A 22623-nucleotide genomic window follows, 5' to 3' on the forward strand; every position below is an offset into this window, starting at 1 on the left:
TAAAATGTACATCACAGAAAATGTACCATATTCACTATTTTTAAGTGCACATTTCAGTGGCATTAAGTGCATGCACAATGTTGCACAACCATCACCATGATCTATTTCCAGAAACTTCTTATAATCCCAAACAGAAACTATGAGCCCACTGATTATTTTTTATTTCACTTTTTTTCTACTTTGGAAACTGTACACTCTCTTACTAATCTATTGAAAGTATCATAGATCGCAGCGTGTATCTTTTTTAACTTTTATCTTAAGTTCAGGGGCACATGGGCAGGTTTGTTATATAGGTAAACTCATGTCACAGGGATTGTTATATAGACTATTTCATCACCCAGGAATTAAGCATAGCAGCCATTAGTTATTTTTCCTGATCTTCTTCCTCCTCCCACCCTCCACCCTCCTGTAAGCCCCAGTGTGTGTTGTTCCCCTCTAAGTGTCCACGTGCTTTCATCACTTAGCTCCCACTCGTAAGTGAGAACATCGGGTATTTGGTTTTCTGTTCCTGCATTAGTTTGCTAAGGATAATGGGGCATGCATCCTTAATCTATCAAAAATAGAATGTTAATTCATACTCATATTTTATTCCTGGACAATGCAAAGACCTTACAACACTTTAGCTACACTTAACCATATTTGCTTCCTATGCTTATTGTTTTGCATTTTAATTCTATATATATTTGAAACCTTTTAAATGGCATCATTATTATATACAGTCAACACTCATTTAGCTTTACCTATATATTTGCCTTTTTATTGCTTTTTATTCAGCCCTGCATCTCTGAGCTGTCATCTGCGATCATATTCATTCATTCATTCATTCATTCATTTACTTTTTGAGATGGAGTTCGCTCTGTCACCCAGGCTGGAGTGCAGTGGTGCGATCTCGGCTCACTGCAAGCTCCGCCTCCCAGGTTCAAGCAATTCTGCCTCAGCCTCCCAAGTAGCTGGGACTACAGGCGTGTGCCACCACGGCCGGCTAATTTTTTGTATTTTTAGTAGAGACAGGGTTTCACCGTGTTAGCCAGGATTATCTCGATCTCCTGACCTCATGATCTGCCTGCCTCAGTCTCCCAAAGTGCTGGGATTACAGGTGTGAGCCACCGCACCCGGCCCATATTCCTATATTTAAAAAATACTTTTTAATACTTGCATTAGTGTGGTTTAATTGGTAACAAATTCACTCACTTTGTGTTTGCCTGAAAATGTCTTTATCACATTCATTGCTAAAGGATATTTTTCCTGTGTATAGAATACTAGGTTGGAGATTATTTTCTTTCAACACATTGAAGATATTTCATTATCTTCTGGCTTTGGTTATTTCTGCTGAGAAATCTCTTGTTTTATTTTGCATCTTTGAAGCTAATTTGTAGTTTCTTTCCCCAACCCCACCACCCCCAGCTGCTTTTAAGACTCTCCTGCTGTCTTCAGTTTCTTTGAGTTTTCTGCTTACCAACATGTTTCTCTGCTTCATTTTCTGTTCTTTCCCACCTTTTGTCAGATTTTGTTTTCTTACATGGAAGGCCATGCACAGGCCTGACCATGGAAAACCCTGAAACTGACATGCATGGGAATGAACTAGGTCCTGCCTCACAGGGACTGATACAGTAGGTTACAAAATCTGCGGTGTAGATTCAAGAAGAGAGAGAGAGAGAGTGCAATTGCATAAGTACAACTCAGCAAGATTTCAGTTTCCACATCTTTCTGTCAAACCTGAGTGATGTGGTTGCTGAACAGCAGCATCAGGGCCTACCTACAGAAGAAAATAAACAAATAAATAAAACCTGGCATTTACTCAGCCAAAGCTTCTAAAACCTGATAAATTCTGCACCTCCTGAGGACTGCATACCATCTTCATCACTCTCAGTGCTTCTCTGTTAGGGAAAAACAGAAAGACTGGGGAAGCCCCATTCACTGAGGCATATCCTGCAGCTATTTTCTTCCCATAAAACTGCTGTGATAGAATATAAAATTGATCAGCTTGACCTTCATCTTTAAACCCCGCCCCAGTGTTCTTGGACCTGAGTTTTTTCTATACAATTCGCTAATATACAATTTCTTAAATTGTAAACATTTTACATAACATTAATATTAACAATATTCTAAACGTACAATTTTTTCCAACATGCATTTTTTTCCCATACAATTTTCTTTTTCTTTTTATTTTTTGAGACACAGTCTTGCTCTGTCGCCCAGGCTGGATTGCAATGGCGCAATCTTGGCTTACTGCAACCTCTGCCTCCCAGGCTCAAGCGATCCTCCCCGCTCAGCCTCTGGAGTAGCTGGGACCACAGATGCACACCACCATGTCTGGCTAATGTTTTATATTTTTGGTAGAGATGGGGTTTCATCATGTTGCCCAGGCTGCTCTCTAACTTCTAATCTCAAGCGATCTACCTGCCTTGGCCTCCCAAAGAGCTGGGATTACAGGAGTGAGCCACTGTGCCTGGCCTCCCACACAATTTTCTAACATAGCTAAAAGATAATCAATGTTTTCATCACCCTCCCAAGTACAAGAACTTTAGCACACTTTGTAATTGAACACCCTTTCTCATTATGTAATTGTTTACTAGTTTTACAATTTTGCTTTTTTTTTTTAGTATTTTAATTTTAAACAACAGTTAAATTTGATGATACATTTTAACCATTTCCAGACTCCCCATTATTTCCTTTTCTTAAATGTTTAAATTTTTGTGGGTACATAGTAGGTGTATATATATGTTCATGGGGTACATGAGATGTTTTGATATGGGCATGCAATGCATAATAATCACATCATCGAGAATGGGGTATTCATCCCCTCAAGCAGTTATTTGTCCTTTGTGTTACAAACAATCTAATTATACTCTTTTAGTTATTTAAAAATGTACAATTAAGTTATTATTGGCAATGCACAGTGGCTCATGCCTGTAATCTCGTCACTTTGGGAGGCCAAGGTGGGCAGATCACTTGAGGTCAGGAGTTCGAGACCAGCCTGGCCAACATGGTGAAACCCCATCTCTACTGAAAATACAAAAATTAGCTGGGCATGGTGGCATCTCAGCTACTCAGGAGGCTGAGGCAGGAGAATCGCTCGAACTGGGAGGCAGAGGTTGCATTGAGCCAAGATCGTGCCACTGCACTTCATTCTGGGTGACAGAACAAGACCCCGTATCAAAAAAAAAAAAAAAAATTTGTTATTGACTATAGTCATCCCATTGTGCTATCGAATCGTAGGTCTTATTCATTCTTCCTCAGTATTTTTTTGTACCCATTAACCATCCTCACCTAACCCTAGCCCCCCATACCCTTCCCAGGCTCTGAAAACCATCCTTTTCCTCATTATTTCCTTCATCCCTGATTTCCCTGGGAGTTCTAATTTCTTCTTGCTGAGTACTTATTTTAATAGTTATTTTATTGAGAAATTGTAAGTAGGAAGTTACAAACTTTTATGTCAGAAAATGTCTTTATTTGACCCTTACTCTTAGAAGATAATTGATCTGGCATAAAATTTCTAGTTGCAAGTATTTTTCCTTAACACTTTGCTTCTGGGTTCTATTGTGGCTAATGAGAAGTCAGCTGTCAGCCTGAGAGTCATTTCCTCTTAGACACAGTATTAGTTCATTTCGTGTTGCTATAAAAGAATACCTGAGACTAGGTAATTTATAAAGAAAAGATGTTTATTTAGCTCATGGTTATGTAGACTGGGAAGTTCAAGGGCTCTGGCTTCTGGTTAGGATTTCATGTTGTCATAAAGTGGCGAAGGTCAAAGGGGGAAGCGGACACGTTTGAAGAGGGAAAACCCCATGGGCATCCTGGCTTTATAACAACTTACTCTCAAGGGAACTAAGCCATCTCCCTGACAACTAATCCAGTCTTGCCAGAGTGAAAACTCACTTTTTACTGCAAGAACAGCACCAAGTCATTCATGAAGGATCTGCCCCCATCACTGAAACACTTCCTACCAGGCCCCACCTCCCAACACTGACACACTGGAGAGCAAATTCCAACATGAGTTTTGGTGGAAACAAACCAAACCATAGCAGGTACTCAGTCTTCTCTCACCGAAAATTTTTAAGATTTCCCTTATTCTCGATCCTCTATAGTCTCACTGGGTGAGGATTTATCATTATCTTACAGCTTGGTGTTGAGAGTGCACTTTGAATTATCCCTGCTTTTCTTTAGCATCCTAGTAATTACTTGCTCCTTCTTCCCCTAGAAAGGGGGTTCGGCAAATTTCTTCTCTAAAGGGTTAGATAGTAAATATTAGGCTTTGTAGTCCATATACAGTCCCAGACACATATCCTTCATTTTCTTTTTTTTTAACAACTTTTTAAAAGTGAGAAAAAAAAATTAGCTCACAGGTTGTAAAAAGTTTGCTAACTCTCACCGTAGAATTCTGGCCACTACTTCCCAGTCTCTATCACACATTGTGGCTAGCCTTTATCTCCTTCCCAGTCAACCCAGCTTTCAGCTTTCCACTCAAGATACCCACACACACAAAATGCACATGCATATACGTGCTACCAAGCACATTATGCTTCATAGGAGTTTGTTCAAATCATTTGAAACTCAAAGTATCTGCAGTAATGTAATCCTGACACCTATATCTGTGATTTTGGAAGAGTCCTACAGGGGGATATTTTCCTTGGTGGAAACAGTCTTGGCCTATTGCAATATTTCTCATATACACTCATATCTGAAACAGAAGTTCCATAAAACAGTACTCACTCTTTTGAACCCTAAATGTTCAAACAGGGAAAACCTAAGGGGCATCCTGGCTTTATGAGAAACAAATTTATTTCTCAAAGTACTGAAGACTGGGAGTCAAAGAACAGGGCACTGAAAAATTTGGTGTCTGGTAAGGACCTGCTTCGTGGTTCATAGACGGCATCTTCTAGTCGTATCCTCACATGGCGAAAGGGGTGAGGGAGCTCTCTAGGATCTTTTTTATAAGACCCCTGTATTCGTCTGTTTTCACACTGCTATAGAGAAATACCTGAGACTGGGTCATTTATAAAGGAAAGAAGTTTAATTGACTTACAGTTCCGCATAGCTGAGGAGGCCTCAGGAAACATACAATCATGGTAGAAGGTGAAGGGGAAGCAAAATACATCTTACATGGCAGCAGGAGGTGGGGGAGGAGGAAGTGCCACACTTTTAAACCATCAGATCTTGTGAGAACTCACTCACTATCACCAGAACATCATGGGGGGAACCACCCCCATGATCCAATCACCGCCCACCAGGTCCCTCCCTAGCACATGGGGATTACAACTCGAGATGAGATTTGGGTGGGAACATATAGCCAAACCATATCAGCCCCTAACCCCACTCATGACCTCAGAATCTCCCAAAGGCCCCACCTCCAAATACCATCACACTGGGGAGCAGGTTTTAACATAGGAATTTTGGGGGGACATAAACATTCAGTCTATAGCAGTGGTCCACTAATCAGTAGTTGTTTTCGTTTAAAAAACACTGGTCTATGGTATTCTTTTTAGAACACTGAGAGTTAAGAAGAGTTTTGTGTGCTGGTCTGGGACTCTAGCCATCATTTACAACACTGTTTCATTGGGAAAATACATTCTTATGTCCAAACAGCTAGATTAGAATTCAATTTGCAGAACTCAATCCGTCTGTAAACTGGGGACTGCCAAGGTCTAAATCAGGAACATTTTTATATTAGGAGTTCACTTAGAAGAAAAACAAGGAAAAGCTGACAACCAGCCTTCCTAAAGTAATTCCAATACACTTGCCTACTTGGGAATAGAGCTTACTGGGAAGTAGTCAACCTTAGCATTTATGTAACTTCTTTTCCCTTTGCAAAAGGGCTTAATTTGAATTTCTGAAGACAGCACACTGGCAATTCATTTTCCCCATAACACATGGATTGGAAGCTACTTTAATGTAATTGCTACAAAATATAATTCTGCAGTTGGCTGAAGGGCTTTCTAAAATCCACCAGTTTTTGTTCCTACAGTTCCAGATGTGTTTTAGACAAAACCTTTCCCATTCTTCCCGGTCATGATGGAAAGAGTCAGGCATTTGAGGAAATATTTCCTCATGCACCCACGTTCATCACAGTGACCTTCAGGAACTTTTAGAATGTTATTAGGAATGACAGAGCCTGGCCTTATTTTTAGGGATTTTAAAACATTTTAAATCTATTTTATGACAACAGTTTGAACAACAGTCTAACCCAGTGAACTCTAAACCATGCCCATATCAGTAGTTATCCCCAGACTTATTTCAGAGACCCATAAATTAATCATTTAATACAATTATTTCAGAAAATATTTAGGTTTGAAAGTACATGGGTGTACCATACTGATACATTTTGGCTGTGTCCCCACCCAAGTCTCATCTTGAATTGTAGCTCCCATAATCCCCACGTGTCGTGGGAAGGATCCTATGGGAGATAATTGAATCATGGGGGTGGTTACCTCCATGGCGTTCTTGTGATAGTGAGTGAGTTCTTATGTGATCTGATGGTTTTATAAGGGGCCTTCCCCAACTTTACTCTACACTTCTCTTTGCTGCCACCAGTTGGTGGCAGCAACTGGGGAGTGCTGACCTGGTGAAGAAGGACCTCCCTTTCCAACATGATTGTAAGTTTCCTGAGGCCTCCCCAGCCCTGCGGAACTATGAGTCAAGTAAACCTCTTTCCTTTATAAATTACCCAGTCTTGGGTATCTCTTCATAGCAGCGTGAGAACGGACTAATACACCTACCAATTTGTATTACTTTTTAAATGGTGAAATGGTACTGTCATCATTTACTTTTTTCTACCCCTCAAAAATAAAAAATATGTCTTTAAGATAGTAAATGCAAGGATATATATATATTCTCTGTTTGGGGTTGCAACACTGAGAGATGCAAATCTACTGCTTGCCCATGAGCTGATGGATAATCCAGAAGGCTCTAAGCAAAATCCAAGGCCTCGCCTCAAGGAGTCCATGTGCTTTAAATGTCCAAAAACTATATTTATTTCTGTCTTCTGTCCCAAGTCACTCTTGTGAGAAAGCAGTGAAAGATCCATGTGTGATATGAGTGGTGCAAAGGAAATGTTCCAAGCATCTAAAATCCTCCTCTTGTTACTTTGCTAGACTTTTAGCATTTTAGACTGTGACCTTCTGTGAGTTTCCTAACTTGTCTATAAGCCTTGGTTTCATCATCTATAAATTAGAAATCAATGTATTCATATATGATGCATTTATATCTGATGGGGCTCTAAGAGGACTCAACTAGCTGATATCTGGGAAGTGCTTATAATATAGTGTCTGGCACACTCTAAGCCACTCAATAAGTGTTAGTTTATTCCCTTAATATTTTGTTGTTGTTGTTCCAGATTCTAATTTTAAAATAAAATTTCAAAAAAAAATTTTGGGGGGCATCTAGTTCCAGATGGGGGACTGAGCACTGATATTTGCTCACCATCCCTCACTCTGACCCTTTCTACACCACTTCCCACTACATTAGAGATCCCAGTCACATGGGAGCAAATCCATAGGAGCAAAGAGAATGGGAGAGGGACCCTCACTGGACACTGTGGTGAAGGAAAGACAGCTCTGACTAGTGAAGAGCCTCACCAGACCCCAGGACCACAAGAAGGTGAACTGGGCATCAACCAAGAGCATACAAAGGGAAGCATTGGCTAGGAACAGTCTTCTATGATTGGCAAAAAGAGTCATGACTTTGCATCTGCAATAAAGGATGATTATCCTTGCACACAGTGTAAAAACAGATTATTGACCAGGCACAGTGTGGCTCCTGCCTATAATTCCAGCACTTTGGGAGGTTGAGATGGGCAGATTGCTTGAGCCCAGGAGTTTAAGACCAGCCTGGGCAATATGGCAAGACTTCATCTCTACCCAAAGTACAAAAATTAGCTGGGCGTGGTGGCAAAGGCTTATAGGCCCAGGTACTCAGGGGGCTTAAGCCTGGGAGGTCATTGCATCACTATGCTCCAGCCTGGGTGACAGAGTGAAACCTGTCTCAAAAGAAAAGAAAAAAAGATTATTGATGTCCAAACTTTAAGAATTCACCCATGAAAGATTACAATATAATTTTAGAACAAAATGCAGTGTTACAAATCTTGACTTGCAGGTTATATAGTACATTAAATAGAGTGGGGGCTGTGGTGCTAGGCAGTCTACATTTAAATCCCATCTCTATCTCACCGAGAGGACCCTGAAGACTGGAGGAAGTGAGGCATGTGCACATCTGGAGAAAATGTATTCCAGGCAGTGGGAACAAGAAGTGCCAGTGACTTAAGGCAGGAGTAAACCTGGTGTGTTTGAGGAGCAGGCCTGTTTCTCAGTGGGAGAGAGGGATAATTTCTAAGGTCAGAGAGTGCCATGATTTACATGATTGTCCCCCTCCAAAACTAATGTTGAAGCTTAATTCCTAACGTGGCAGTATTGAGAAGTGAGGCCTTTAAGTGGTAATTGAATCACGAGGGCTCTGACCTTGTGAACGGAATCCATTCATGGAATAGTGGGTTAATGGATTAATGGGTTGCCACAGGAATGGGATTGGTGTTTCTATAAGAAGGGGAAGAGACACGTGAGCTAGCGTGCTCAGCCTCTGCATCATCTGATGCTTTGTGTGGCCTCAGGACTTTGCAAAGAGTCTCCACCTGCAAGAAGGCTCTCACCTGATACACCCCTCAACCCTGGACTTCTCAGCTTCCATAACTATAACAAATAAATCCTTTTCCTTTATAAATTACCTAGTTTCAGGTATTTTGTTATAAGCAACAGAAAAGGGACTAAGACAGAGAATATCTAGTAAAGAATCTAACCCTGCCCAAAAAAGAGACCTGGCCTTTGCCTTTGACTTCTGAGAAGTCATCCCTAAGCCTTTGGAATGTCATGCCTGATAGTAGTGTCTTTCTTTGTCTATGGTCTTGGGCCAAGGAACAATGTGGTTGGGCGATGGGGATGCTTTGGGTCATGTGGTATTAGCTTGACCTCCTGAAGGGCTGGAACCAGATCAGCCACATGGGCAGTCAACTGTGCCTATGTGGTGGAGACCCAATAAACACACTGAACACCAAGGCTAATGTGAGCATCCCTGCTGGCAATACTTTGTGCATATTGTCACATATCGGGAGGATAAGGCTGTCCAGACTTTATTAGGAGAGGACAACACGAAGCTCTGTGTTTGGGACCCTCCAGGATTTCTGCCCTGTGTTCTCTTCCTTTGGCTGATTTTAATCTGTATCCTTTCCTGTAATAAACTGTAACTCTGAATGTATCAGTTTTCAGTGAGTTTCGTGAGTCCTTCTAGTGAATTATCCAAACTGGGGGTGGTTTTGGAAAGTTTCCAAATTTGCAATTTGGTGTCAGAGTGAGACTGGACTTATATGGCCTGGCTTCCTCTAACTGTAGAATTATCTAAACTCCTGCAGAGAGGCAACAAGAAACCAGGTCATGTAGGGCCTTGCAGGGCATAATAAAGATTTTGGCTATTATTTTAAGAAAGATGAACCACTAGAAGTATCTGGGAAGTATCTGGGAAGAGGAAGGACTTGATATAACTAGAAATGAACCACTAGAAGTATCTGGGAAGAGGAAGGACTTGATATAACTCAGATGTTAACAGGTCATTCTGGCTGCTGCATTGAGAAGATATTGAAAGTAATTAAGGTGATAACTGAAGGCAACTGAAGCAAAAAGCTATTTAGGAGGCCCTTGCAATGATCGGAGGGAGAGATGATGGTGGCTGGGACCCATGGGTAGAGGTAAGAAAAGAAAAGAAGTCAAATGCTGGGTATAAAGGTAGACCCAAAAGGCCTTGCTTCCCGATAGTCAAGGATAATGACAAGACTTTTGGCCTAAGTAACAGTAAGGATGGATTTTCCATCATCTGAGATGAAGCAGACTGAGGGAAGAGCCAGTTTTCCACAACGTCAAGATCTCAGGTTAGGATATGTTAAGTTTGAGATGTTTATTATATATACAGTTGGAGATGGCAGGTAGATAATAAGATAATCGAGTCTGAAATACAGGGGAGAGACAGGCTGGCAATATTAACTTGGCAGGCATCAATCTACAGGTCATATTTAAAGCTGTGGAACTGTAGGAGGCCACCTATGCAGAAAGTATAGAATTAAAAAGAAAAGGCCTGAGAACTGAGTCCCTGGGCATGTCAATATCCAGAGGTCAGAAAGTTGAGAAGCAATCATCAATCAAAGTCATATTCACTTCCTAAGGTGTACTTCTAGCCATTAGAAAAACTAAAATAACATCAACACGAGACAGACATAAGTAAATAAGCAATATTACTGATACATCAAGAAGTAGTATATTATTTAAACACATTCAAGGAGCCACCAGAATAACTAAAAATGAGAACTGTTAAAAGTGTTCGACTCTAGGAAATTGGCCTGGATGTGGAGTGGAAGGACTTTCACACTTTATTGTGAAATCTTCTGCATAACCACAACAAAATCCATGTGTGTGTAATTTTACTATGGTAAAAGGGAAATGAAATTAAACATTCTCCAGGCAGGAAAAATGGGTTTTCTGTGATGAAAGTAATCATTACATAATTTGTGTAATCTATATGCCGCTGAAGTAATTCAACAGCAAATATTCCCCAGGTGGAATCCTCACCTTTGAAATTTCACATAACCCTGAAAATGCTTCTCCATACTTCTGCTATGTCCCTGGGAAACAGATTATACAAAGTAGAAACAATTATGGAACAACTCCGCAATTGCCACATTTTCTGCTCAAAAGGACTTAGTCTCTCCAGACTTCCAGAAACCACAGATTTTGGTCTCAGTACAGCTGACCCAGACACTCAAGCAAAAAAAGTTAAAGAGGTGCAAATTAAGAATGGGAGAAGAGGAAAGGGTTTTTTAAGTCCTTTGGGTTCATAGTGCCTATATAAGATCATAAGAAGAAAACCACCATATTAGCTATGATTAACTATAAGGCATTGGCCAGGCACAGTCAGTGGCTCACACCTGTAATCCCAGCACTTTGGGAGGCTGAGGCAGGAGAATTGCTTGAGCCCAGGAGTTTAAGACCAGCCTGGGCAACCTAGACTCTGTCTCTACAGTAACTTTAAAAAAAAAAAAAAAAAAAAAATGAGCTGGGTGTGGTGGCACACACCTGTGGTCCCAGTGACCAGGGAGGCTGAGATAAGAGGATCACTTGAGCCCAGGAGGTCGAGGCTGTGGTGAGTTGTGAACTTGCCACTGTGCTTCAGCCTGGGCAACAGAGCGAGACCCTGTCTCAAAAAATCAAACAAACAAACAATGAGACATTGTCACACAAACCCAGCAGCACTCAAGAAGTCAGTGTGGCTTCTAGAGGCTGCTCATCACACAAGTGTAATACTTTTATAGAATATACAAAAAAGCAGGTGCATTAATATGCTAACAATTAACCAGAAAATCCCTTTAGCATTAGCTAGGAGTCAAGCTAGGTTTTCCCTTTCGATTCAGATCTGAAGATCTAGTTGTCAAATAAGCAACAAAATGCCAAACACCAAGTTCAGAATCGTGGTTAGAAAAGATCAGATAGAAATCTTCCAGACAGAGATAGAAAAGGCAAGAAGGTTGATGCAATGATATGGTCAATATTCCAGCTCTTAGGTAGCGGGTTCACAGGAATATATATTACTATATATGTCATAATTTTATATATAATACGTATTATTTTGTATTTATCACATGTTACATAAAAATATTTTAATTTTGATTTTTATTATAAATTGATAATTTATAATTGTATGTATGCACAAAATGAGTAAAAAGTGATATTATGATTAATGAATACAATGTGGAATAATTAAATCAAGCTTGTTAATGTATCTATCACCTCAAATATGTAACATTTTTTATAGTGAGAACATTTGAAATTTACTCCCTTGGCAATTCTGAAATGTACAATAAATATTATTAATGTATGAAAACATTTTTAAGGAAAGAAAATCAAATGACCTGAGCAAGACAAACTATTGTATTACCCTGCAATATTACTTCATTTCCTCAATAACCTTAAGTTATATCTTCCTTTTTTACCCATCTTCCAAGTTCTTCCACAAATATTTCAGTGCTTCAAAAAATACTGTGCAGGGGAAAAGCAAAGATTTAGAATCAAATCAACTCAAGTTCAGTTCCTGTGACTTCTAAATCTCTTGAGTCCAGTCTCAGCTACTAATTTGTATTATTATAGCTACTTCTACTTCTTCCCTCATTTCACTTGTTCATGTGCATTGCCTTGATTGTGTCAACAGTTACCTTTGTAATCTTTCTCAGAAAGGCACCATCATCCTGCTAACCTGAATTTGGAGAACTGTATATACTGTGGTCAGCACTGACCTCACAGGAACAATAATTGTTTCCACAAGGAATGCCACATTATCTTCCCAATGGGCAACTGCACGTACTCCCATGCCAAATCCTAGATGCTGGAAGCTCAGCATGGGCTGCCTTCTGGACCACCACGTGGCCAGCTGGCAGGGCTGGCATGAAGGAGTGGGCTGGCTGACACTCAAAGACATGACTTGGAAGTCCAGAAGATTGTCAGAGAAAGAAGTCTATATGGTGACTCACACTGAGAGGCTCTATAAGGCAGTAAAATGCCCTTTCAAACTCAGGTCTCCATGGTCCTTGTTGGAGGCTGACTCCAAAGATGAACACCAACAATTCCTCTTGACCCTGTGGATGCCTTTTGTGCCTCCATCAATAGGTGGACTCGATTTCCTCCTCCTGATTGGAGCTGGCCCTGTAATTTGCCTTAACTAACAGAATATGGGAGGAGTAACCTAGTGATAGCTCTGAGCTGAACCCATAAGGGGCCTGGAAGCTTCAGGTTTCACTCTCTCGGAACCTCGAGCCTTTATATCAAGAGGTCCAGGTAGCCTGGTAGAGAGATCACATGGAGAGAGATTCTAGAAGTCTGAAAACTCAGGCTTCAGATCCTCCAGCCATTCCTGCTAGGAAGCTAGACACATGGCCACTCTAATCCAGCATGACCTCGTCTTAACTCATTACATCTGCAAAGACCCTCTTTCCAAATAAAAGGAGTTTTATTTGGAAAATTAAACCTCTGAGGTCACATTCTGAGGTTCTGCATAAACATAAACTTTGGGGAGACATTATCTAATCTAGTTCAAATGCTATCTTCAATGTTCCTGTCCCATTCAAGCCCCCAGGCCACTCCAGCTGCATGGGAAACTACACAAAGATGACTAGAACCACTCACACTGCAAAATCACAAGCAAATACATGGCTGTAGTTTTAAGCCACTAAACTTTGAGATGATTTGTTACAAAGTGGAAACAACCCAAACAGTCTTTTTGAGACATTAGAGAGAAGATTTGACCAATCATCAACTTTAATTACTAATAAAATGCTAAAATACATAAATGAAACTACAGTAAAAGGATGAGAACGCTGAGGCCTTTGCAAAAAGTTGTTGGCACTGTCATAAGATGTCCTACGTATTATTCATTACATTGTTTTTCTTCACCCAAGGGTTTCTGAGGGGTGATTTCTTGTTTAAAATGAGAAGGAAAATGGGGAGGGGAGAAGGCACATACAGGTCTGTGCCTCAAAATGACTGTAGAAGGCTGAGTAATATGGAAGGAATGTGAAATGCTCTGAACCAGGGAAAGAAAGTGTTGTTTGTTGTGAAGGACACTGGATTTTACCATAGTCAATAGCCCCTGAAAAAGAAAAAGGAAGGGACTGAATTGACATCTTAGTCTGCAACAATTAGAAGGTGAACAGACTTAAGGTGTAGGGAAAAAAGGGGGGATCCGGTCCTGACCATGGGTTCAATAATTCCACCCTCAACTCCTTTAGACAGAAGAGTTCAAGTCTCAACCTTCAGCAAGTCTTAGATCAAATGGATGAAGAGTGTTGTCAATTTTCTGTAACAGCCTCCAAAAAATGTGCAGGATGAGAAATGGTAAATATTTGTCTCTTGTGACCCCAGAAACAGCGTGGGCTGACACAAAACTGTTGAGAGAGAAAATATAAAATGAGAAAACAAAATAGTCTCCCAAAAAAAGAGGTGACTAGAAAAATCTAAATTTTCTTTTCTATTTAATAACCATGAACATTGGGTAAGTTCCTTATGCAATTTGTGGTTTCAGATTCCTCATTTTAAAAAAGGGAATAATAATACTCTACTTCCCTCTAAAGGTCATTCTGAAAAGCAAATGCAATTATAAATGTGAAACCACTTTGAACAGTCCAAAAGTACATGCCAAAGATAAGGTTTCACTATTTTTAGTCAGCATATATTGAAGCATGTTCGCTGGGAAGACATTTTCTGCAGTGACAATTTCAAATGTGACTGATTAAAAGGAATTGCTAAAGAAATTTGCAGAACAGTAGCAATGAGGCAGCCATAATCTCCTTAACAGGATACTAAGCTCTAGTACTTCTGAATTCTCATTTCAATCCTGTCCAGGAATTTCAGAACTTTATTCTCCAAAATGCTTCCTCTCTCCCCTACCCTCATGTATTTACAACAATGATCATTATTTGCAATCAGTAAACTTCCAGTTAATGTCCTCCAGGAAAACCACCTTCCTGAATCTCCACACCAGATTCAGCTGTCATCTCCTATTTACTCTCAAGTCCAACTGAGACCACTGCCAAGATGAAGCTGGTGTCTGGAGCGTATGTTTTCTCCTTGGGGTCTTGATTACCAGTCAGTTTGGCATCTTACGAGATGATGGAAAGAGAAAAGACTGAATTTATTTTTCTGTGCCACTACAAAATCTCTTGACATTTGGCTTTCCAAGCAAACCTAAAAGAAATGAATTAAGTAATTAAATCCTGCTAACGATGTACAAGACAACTTCCAAAAATTATTTCATGTCATCCTTACAAATGTCTCCTAATATTGATAATATTTTTTCCCATTTATAGATAAAAGTTAAGGTCAAAGATCTTCAGTTACTTGCCTAAAGCTACAAGCCAGAACATGAACCCAGGTGGTCTGAATTCAGAATTCAACCTCTTGCTATTACACAATACAGTATCTTCCCTGGAACTTTCATGTAGAAATATAGAAATATAGAATTAATGGTGAAGCTTACTGGTTCCTCCCAAATTTAGTTTGTTGGCAGCCACGTCACAATAGATAAGCATGCAAGCTGTGGCACATCTGTTGTTCTTTTGGTGGAAATTTAGTCATTCCGTTTTTACTTTAGCTATGTTATATAGGGCAGTTCTCCTTCTCCTCTCCTGCTTACCAAATTCATACTATTAGTTCTGTATTCAGTAATGAATTCTACAGTCATGGTTACGGTGAAAGTCTAAATTCTTAAGTGTGACATTCAAGACCCTCTATGAGCTGGCCCTCATACTTTCCTACCATCTCTCTCATTTTTCCTCATTTGCTGAAAGTGCTGGGTAAGTGTATTCATAATCACAACTTGTAGGTCCCCTGTCTACATATTTTCTTACGATGCACTTCTCATGTAGAATGGTGGTTCCCATCTAGAATTAATTATTGTTAATATTTCAAAAATCCTAATAGGAATTAAACAGTCACCTAGAATAATAATCTCATAGACTAACTAAAATATGAAGTTTCTTGACTTTTGGCCAAAAATGCTAACTCACTGTGAAATACTGATTATCTCATCTGATTAGAAACTCTGATTAACAGTAATGCATGGGTTTTTCTATCAAATTGAAAAGTGAAGTACCTCTTGATAAATGCAAATTTACTTATAATAAGAAATCTTTTAAACAACAACATGGGGTGGAGGAGGGAATAGGTAATTTAAAAATTGCCCCTTGGTGATAGAAAGTTTAGGAACAAATTGATCTACTGTGGTCTTTATTCTAGCCTCAATTTTTAAATTAAAATTCTTTATGTTTTTTGGCATCTCAAATAAATTCTTCCTCCATGAAGTCTTCCCCTATATTATCAAGAAGAAGTAATCTCTCCTTGCTTTTTGATCCTATATTATGGTATATATGCTGTTCTCATAGCAATCTGCTTTCCTGTTTTGTTGGCTCTAAGATGCTATCAATTATAATCTGTATCGTTATTTTATATACAACAAAGAAAGAGGAAACACTAACTACCAACTAAACTACAGCATATCATCTTGAATTTAAAATGTAAAAAAGTGCAAAAAATGTTACAGAATTGATGAGAAGCAACATGATGAGTAGTTTGCATTTCATTTCCCTTACTACATCTTTGAGAGCCTCATTTATTTCTGTTTCCTCAGGACTTTATACTATGCCTTACATGTGGTGTATATTCAATATGTGTGTTATGTTGAATTATTAGCTTAGAACTGCCCCAAAAGACTTTCAAAACTCGGTGACATTAAGGCCCTTAATTTGTTTCTGTCTTTTGCATTCACTTATAGACAAGTCCCATCTATAAATTGGACTATAAAAAAGAAAGCATGGAGTCCTAACAGACTCCTCATCTACATATCAGAAGTAAACATTTAAAAAATTTGTTAGTTTTCTCTTGTGCTGTTTATTCGGATAACTTGAAGTGCTATACAGAATATTCCCTATTTGCAACTCTTGAACAATTTATTTTAAAAAATTGGGGCAAGCAGGGAAGAGCATACAGGAGCAAAAAGAGAGAAGGAAAAGTCAATTCAAAACTGAAATCTCTTCTTTTTGTCCCTGGAAAACACCATGGGCTTAGTGGACCAATGGATGTTTGATTGGCTGGATGGGTGGAGGTTTGGGGATGATTTGATTAACTATTACTACAATAGCGCTATGTAACCAACAACAACAAAACCTCAGTGCCATACAACAATTCACATTTATTTACTTCACATGGTTCAACTGGGCCCTCTGCTGATCTTGGCTGGACTCAACCACATATATATATATACAGGCCAGCTGGGAGGCTGCTGGTCTAGGTGGGGCTAAGCTAGGGCATCTAGGCTGAAGTCATTCTGCTCCACATGCCTTTCCTCTTCCTGGGAACAGAGATCTGGCCTGGACATATTCTCATGGTAATTGGCAGAGCGTAGAAGAGCAAGCAGAAACATACCAGTCTTCATAAGACTGAGGCTAGGCTCAGAGCTGTGCACTGTCACTTTTGCCACATTCTATTGGCTGAAGCAAGTAACATAACCAAACTCAAGTCAAGAAGCAGGGAAATACGTCCTGCCTCTTCAGAGGAGGACTTGCAAAGTCACATGGCAAAGGGCGTATAGTTACAGGAAGGAGCAAAGAATTGGGGTCAATGATGCCATTCTACCCTGTATGGCAATGACGGTATCCTATACATAAATATTGATCTAGAGTTGACAAAGTATATTCACAAGTATTTTCTCATTTAATTTGAACAACTAGATGAGAAGGGCAGAGTAGATATAATTATTACAACTTTACTAAACAAAAAGCGGGGGAGAGGAGATGGGAAAACTTGGAGAACTTAAGAAACTTGTCTAAGATATACACTACTAAGTGGACACGATGGAATTAAAATCCACATTACAATAGTCATTTTGGGTTATCACTCACAGTTCCACTGTAGGCATAGAGTTTGTGTGCTTTTGGTAAAGGACTATGTCAATTCAAAACAATTCCTGATATTGGCCTTTATCTTTGGGAACAACCAACCACACCCAAAGTTCTTTGGATGTCAGCTCTGGCTGGCTTCTAGGCTACATACATAAGCACAAGTTGCTGCTTGTTTTTAGATAAATACATTAATCTGTGAAGAGATTGGGCTGGGTGTACCAAGAATGATGAAAAACCAAATTGATGGCTGCACTGAAATGTAAACAGCATCACACACTGATAAACTGCTTATGGATTTTCTGTCTTCAACTGATTGGAAAATAAACTAGTTTGAGGTGATGAACTGTTAACATGTTGGAAGTAATTGGTTTAGTAAGAAAAAAGGTGTTAATGTAGAAATATCAATATTGCTGCCCTCCTGGTAGATTAATATATAGTCTAAACAGAACAAAATCGGAGCTCCCCAATGATCTGATAGTTTATTATTTCATTTACCACCACATCCAGCTCACAAACATGACTCTCAGAGTATGTAGGTTTTTTCATCTCTACCAGAAACACTGTCACCTTGCTATTCAATTGCTGCCATTTACATACAGAGTGTCAAAAAACACAATTACAACAAATTTAGCTTAAATATCTCAATTGGCTTTATTGTGATTCTAGAACAGGGCAACACTTCATTCCATAAAATAAAATAAGTGTTCCAGTGAACTGAACAGGGGAGGTTGGCTTTATATACATAAAAGGGGATGAAGAAAGGAGAAACAAAGAACGAAAATGAATTGGTCATTTCAAAGTTAATTTCCTTGCAAGGCAGGGACAGGGAGACAGAACAATCTGAGGGGTTAACAGCAGGTTACTTTGGGTCAGTCTGTTGTAAGGATTAAAACAGAGGGAATATCATTTTCATGCTGATTGAAGATTGAAACTCGTCTCTTTGGGAAATTGGGCTATCTCTCTCTTCTGATTTCTTGGAAGGCCAGATAACAACTCAGGGTGGGTTTGGTGAGCATGGGTGATTCCATCTTGATTTTTAGTCTGGTCTGTTGGAACCTAGTGCAGGAGTTTAGTCCAAAACAATGGCCTCGCATAGTTTTTATTTAATAAGAGGGAGAAAGCATGAAGGTCAAGGTCACCTAATGAAATAAAGATTGGGAGTAGAAATAGGAGGGATAATTGAAGTTCCCAGTAACTTTCTAATAATTATACCAATAACTCTTAGTCAACCTAGTCTTCAGTGGGAACCATCCTTGAGCCTCCTGCCAAACACACCCAAAGTTAGGACCCCTGTTAGGATCTCAGAGCATCCTACACTGTTCTTTTGTAGCACTGCGTCATTTGCAATGCATTGTTTATTCATATGACTATGATTATGAATTGTCACATCCTACTTAGACTGTTAGACTTATGAGGAGAAATCAGGACATTTCTGGTTCATCTCTTACATCCTAGGACCTAGAACAATGCCTGCTACATATTAGGCACTCTTCACATTCGCCAGATGAAAGACTGATTTAATGTCACCAGTTTTTATCACTTCTGCCTCCTTACAGCATGTTCTCCGTGACTCAGAATGGAGAGGGTATAGGAGAAAGCATGCTCTTGATCAGGTGCCCTGTTCCACTTTCTGAGGGTTTCTCCTCGTGAATAAAACACAGCTCTTTCTATTCTTTTTTCCCATCTCTTGACACCAGCCTTCATGCTCTGTACTCCAGATGCATTGCTCTCCATTGCCCTTCTTTCAGTTCCTGAACCTGCAAGCCCACCAGCCCCTGGGTCACTGCACAAATAGCCCATCTGCCCTGAACACCAACTATGCACCCCCTCCTACCATTTAAATGACTCATCTCCCACCTGCAGGTCAAGCATTGCCTTAGGGAAGCCTTTATTGACTCCCCAGACTAGGTCAGGTGTCCCATGTCCCATCACAGTCTCTCACAGAATCACCTACTGCTCTCTTCGCTCGCAGAAACTACAGTTGCTATTTTTCATTTGTTTGTGCTCCATGAAGGCAGCAACCATCACAATTTTGCTTACCACCTAAACCCCTGAGTTTTGCTCACCATTTAACACTCAGAGTTTGACATTGTACCTGACATTTGTTCAGAACTAAATAAATATTTATTGAATGAATCAATCGATGAAGGAAACGCACACGCACACATCTCTTACATCTCTTCCTCTCTTCCCGTAGGCATGAGAACCCCGATGCAATAAATCTGACTCTACAATTAACTTTCTTTGATATATCAATACATTTGAATTCAAGTGACCCAGGTTTTAGCCAAGAAACAAGTCCCAACAAATTGTCCACAGATTCTTTGCCTAATTCAGGCAAGATGTTTCTTTCACCTCAGGCTACCTATTAGGAATCATTTAATTAAAAAAAAAAAAGATGCAAAAATACCTGTCTCCTTAGAGGGAGAGTTTATCTCACCATCAAACCAATCATTAGTGAGCTTTCTCTTTATAACCGTTTTCTGATTTATCACAGTTTATCACTCATATTTTAAAAACTCCTTCTATACCCACCCTACCACATATGGCCACAGCTTGTTTGCAAAGAATGCTGATCATGCTTTCAAACAAAACTGTTCCCATATGCTTGTGATTCATTTCCCCCTTCCTGCCTTTGCTTCATTTGTTTTAGAATTGGAGTTTAATTTTGAAACCATTGCTGTGACAGGAAGTGACTAGGGAGAGGAAGAATTAGAAGAGAGGGACCTCAGAGCTGAGAGGGATGAATGAAATGGTATGTTGCTTATTCAACCCACAGATGGGATCAAAGACTGTTAGATTGAAAAAGCCCTTTAAAGTAATACCATATTCCCACTTGATCCTTTCCTTCCAGCTTAAAGCAGAGGGCTGGGAAAAACATGATCTTATCTCCATTTCTGGAATGCATGACAGTCCCATTATATACTTTACAACAGAATAGCAGCATAGGGTTCAGTTGCTGACCAGAGTGACATTTTGAAAAGTGCAAGCATCCTGTCTCCAAGGAATATTAATAAAATCATGAAATGAGTTGGCTGATATTTTCTGCTGCCTATTGCAACTCAACACATGACCTTTTAATGGAGCAAAATATTTGTAATATAAAACTAGCCTGGCATTCTTAGATAATTTATTCATTCAACAAATATTATTCAGCATCCATTATGTGTCATAGCCCTTTCTAGGCATAGGATTCAAGAGTGAAAAAAAACGAAGAAATATCCTGCCCTCACAGAGCTTATATTCTAAAGGGAGAGGACAAACAACCAAGCAAGAATATATATATGTATATGAAGGAAGAAGAAGGGAAAAGGACAGAAATGCAGGGGAGTGAGGTTGGGGGGTTGTTATTTTGAAAAGGATGGTCAGAAAAAGGTCTTATCTATCAGGTAAAGAGGTAAACCACATGGCCATGGAAGGGACAATGTGTTAGGCCATTTCTGCATTACTATAAAGGAATACCTGAGACTGGGTAATTTATAAAGAAAAGGGGTTTAATTGGTTCATGGTTTTGCAGGCTATATAAGCATGGCACCAACATCTGGTCAGCTTCTAGTTCAGTCCTCAGGAAGCTTACGATCATGGCAGAAGGTGAAACAGGAGCAGGCATATCACATGGTGAGAGCAGGGGCAAGAGAGAGAAGGAAGAGGTTTCAGACTTAAACAACCAGATATTATGTGAACTCAGTGAGAACTCACTCCTCACCAAATGGATGGTGCTAAGCCATTTGATATGGTTTGGCTGTGTCCCCACCCAAATCTCATCTTGAATTCCCACATGTTGTGGGAAAGACCTGCTGGGAGGTAACTGAATCATGGGGGCAGGCCTTTCCCATGCTGTTCTCATGATAGTGAATAAATCTCTCAAGATCTGATGGTTTTAAAAAGAGGAGTACCACTGCACAAGCTCTCTCTCTTTGCCTACTGCCATCCATGTAAAATGTGACTTGCTCCTCCTTGCTTTCCACCAAGATTGTGAGGCCTCTCCAGCATGTGGAACTGTAAGTTCATTAAACCTCTTTCTATTGTAAATTGCCCAGTCTTATGTATGCCTTTATCAGCAGCATGAAAATGGACTAATACATTGTTCATGAGGGATCTGTCCCCATGATCCAATCACCTCCCACTAGGATCCACCTTCAACATTGGGAATCACATTTCAATAAGAGATTTTGAGGGGACATACATCCAAACCATATCATTCCACCCTTGGCCCTCCCAATTTCATGTCCTTCTCACATTTCAAAATACAATCGTGCCTTTGCAATAGTCCCCCAGAGTCTTAACTTGTCCTCACCTTAACTCAAAAGTCCCAAAGTCCAAAGTCTTATCTAGAGATGGGTTCCTTCCACCTATGAGGCTGTGATATCAAAAGCAAATTATTTACTTTCAAGATACAATGGTAGTATAGGCATTGAGGATACAGTCCCATCCCAAAAGGGAGAAATCAGCCACAGAAAGGGGCAATAGGCCTCAAACAAGTCTGAAACCCAGTTGGGCAGTCATTTAATCTTAAAATTCTAAAATAATCTTTGACTCTATATCCCACATCCTGGGCACAATTGTGAAAGGGGTGGGCTCTCAAAGCTTTGGACAGCTCTGTCTCTGTGGCTTTGCAGGGTGCAGCCCATGTGGCTGTTCTCATGGGTTGGAATTGAGTGCTTGTGGCTTTTCCAGACAGAGGATGCAAGCTGCCAATGAATCAACCATTCTCAGGTCTGGAGGGTGGTGGCCTCCTTCCCACCACTCCACTAGGCAGTCCCTTGGTAGGCACTCTGCATGAAGTCTCCAACCCCACGTTTCTCCTTTGCACCACCCTAGTAGAGTTTCTCTGGTGGGGGCTCCACCTCTGCAGCAGGCTTCTGCCTGGGCACCCAGGCTTTTCCACCCATCCTCTGAAATCCAGCTGGAATCCTCCAAGCCTCCTTCACACTTAACACCATGTGGAAACTGCCAAGGCTTGTGGCTTGCACCCTCAAGAGCTGTGGCTCAAGCTTTACCTGGACTCCTTTGAGCTGCAGCTGCAGCTGGAGTTGGAGCAGTTGGAATGCAGGGAGCAGTGTCCTGAGGCTGCACAGGGAAGCAGAGCCCAGGGCTTGACCCCTGAAACCATTCTTTTCTTCTAGGCCTCTGGGTCCATGATGGAA

General features: G+C 40.2%; 1 protein-coding gene across 3 annotated transcripts in view; it reads right to left on the reverse strand.

Moving 5' to 3' along the window:
• PIGN (phosphatidylinositol glycan anchor biosynthesis class N) overlaps positions 1-22623 on the reverse strand; it is a 291867-nt gene that overhangs the window by 82824 nt on the left and 186420 nt on the right. The window contains exon 31 of one of the 3 annotated variants that reach the window (XM_055368738.2): positions 13326-14765. The exons of the other annotated variants lie outside the window; for them this stretch is intronic. The gene's annotated coding sequence lies outside the window, so the exon portion shown is untranslated. Of the gene's footprint in view, positions 1-13325; positions 14766-22623 lie in introns of those variants that run through there. 3 annotated transcript variants of the gene reach the window in all.

The sequence above is a fragment of the Gorilla gorilla genome, chromosome 17 (genome assembly GCF_029281585.2).
Source record: "Gorilla gorilla gorilla isolate KB3781 chromosome 17, NHGRI_mGorGor1-v2.1_pri, whole genome shotgun sequence".
NCBI lineage: Eukaryota > Metazoa > Chordata > Mammalia > Primates > Hominidae > Gorilla > Gorilla gorilla.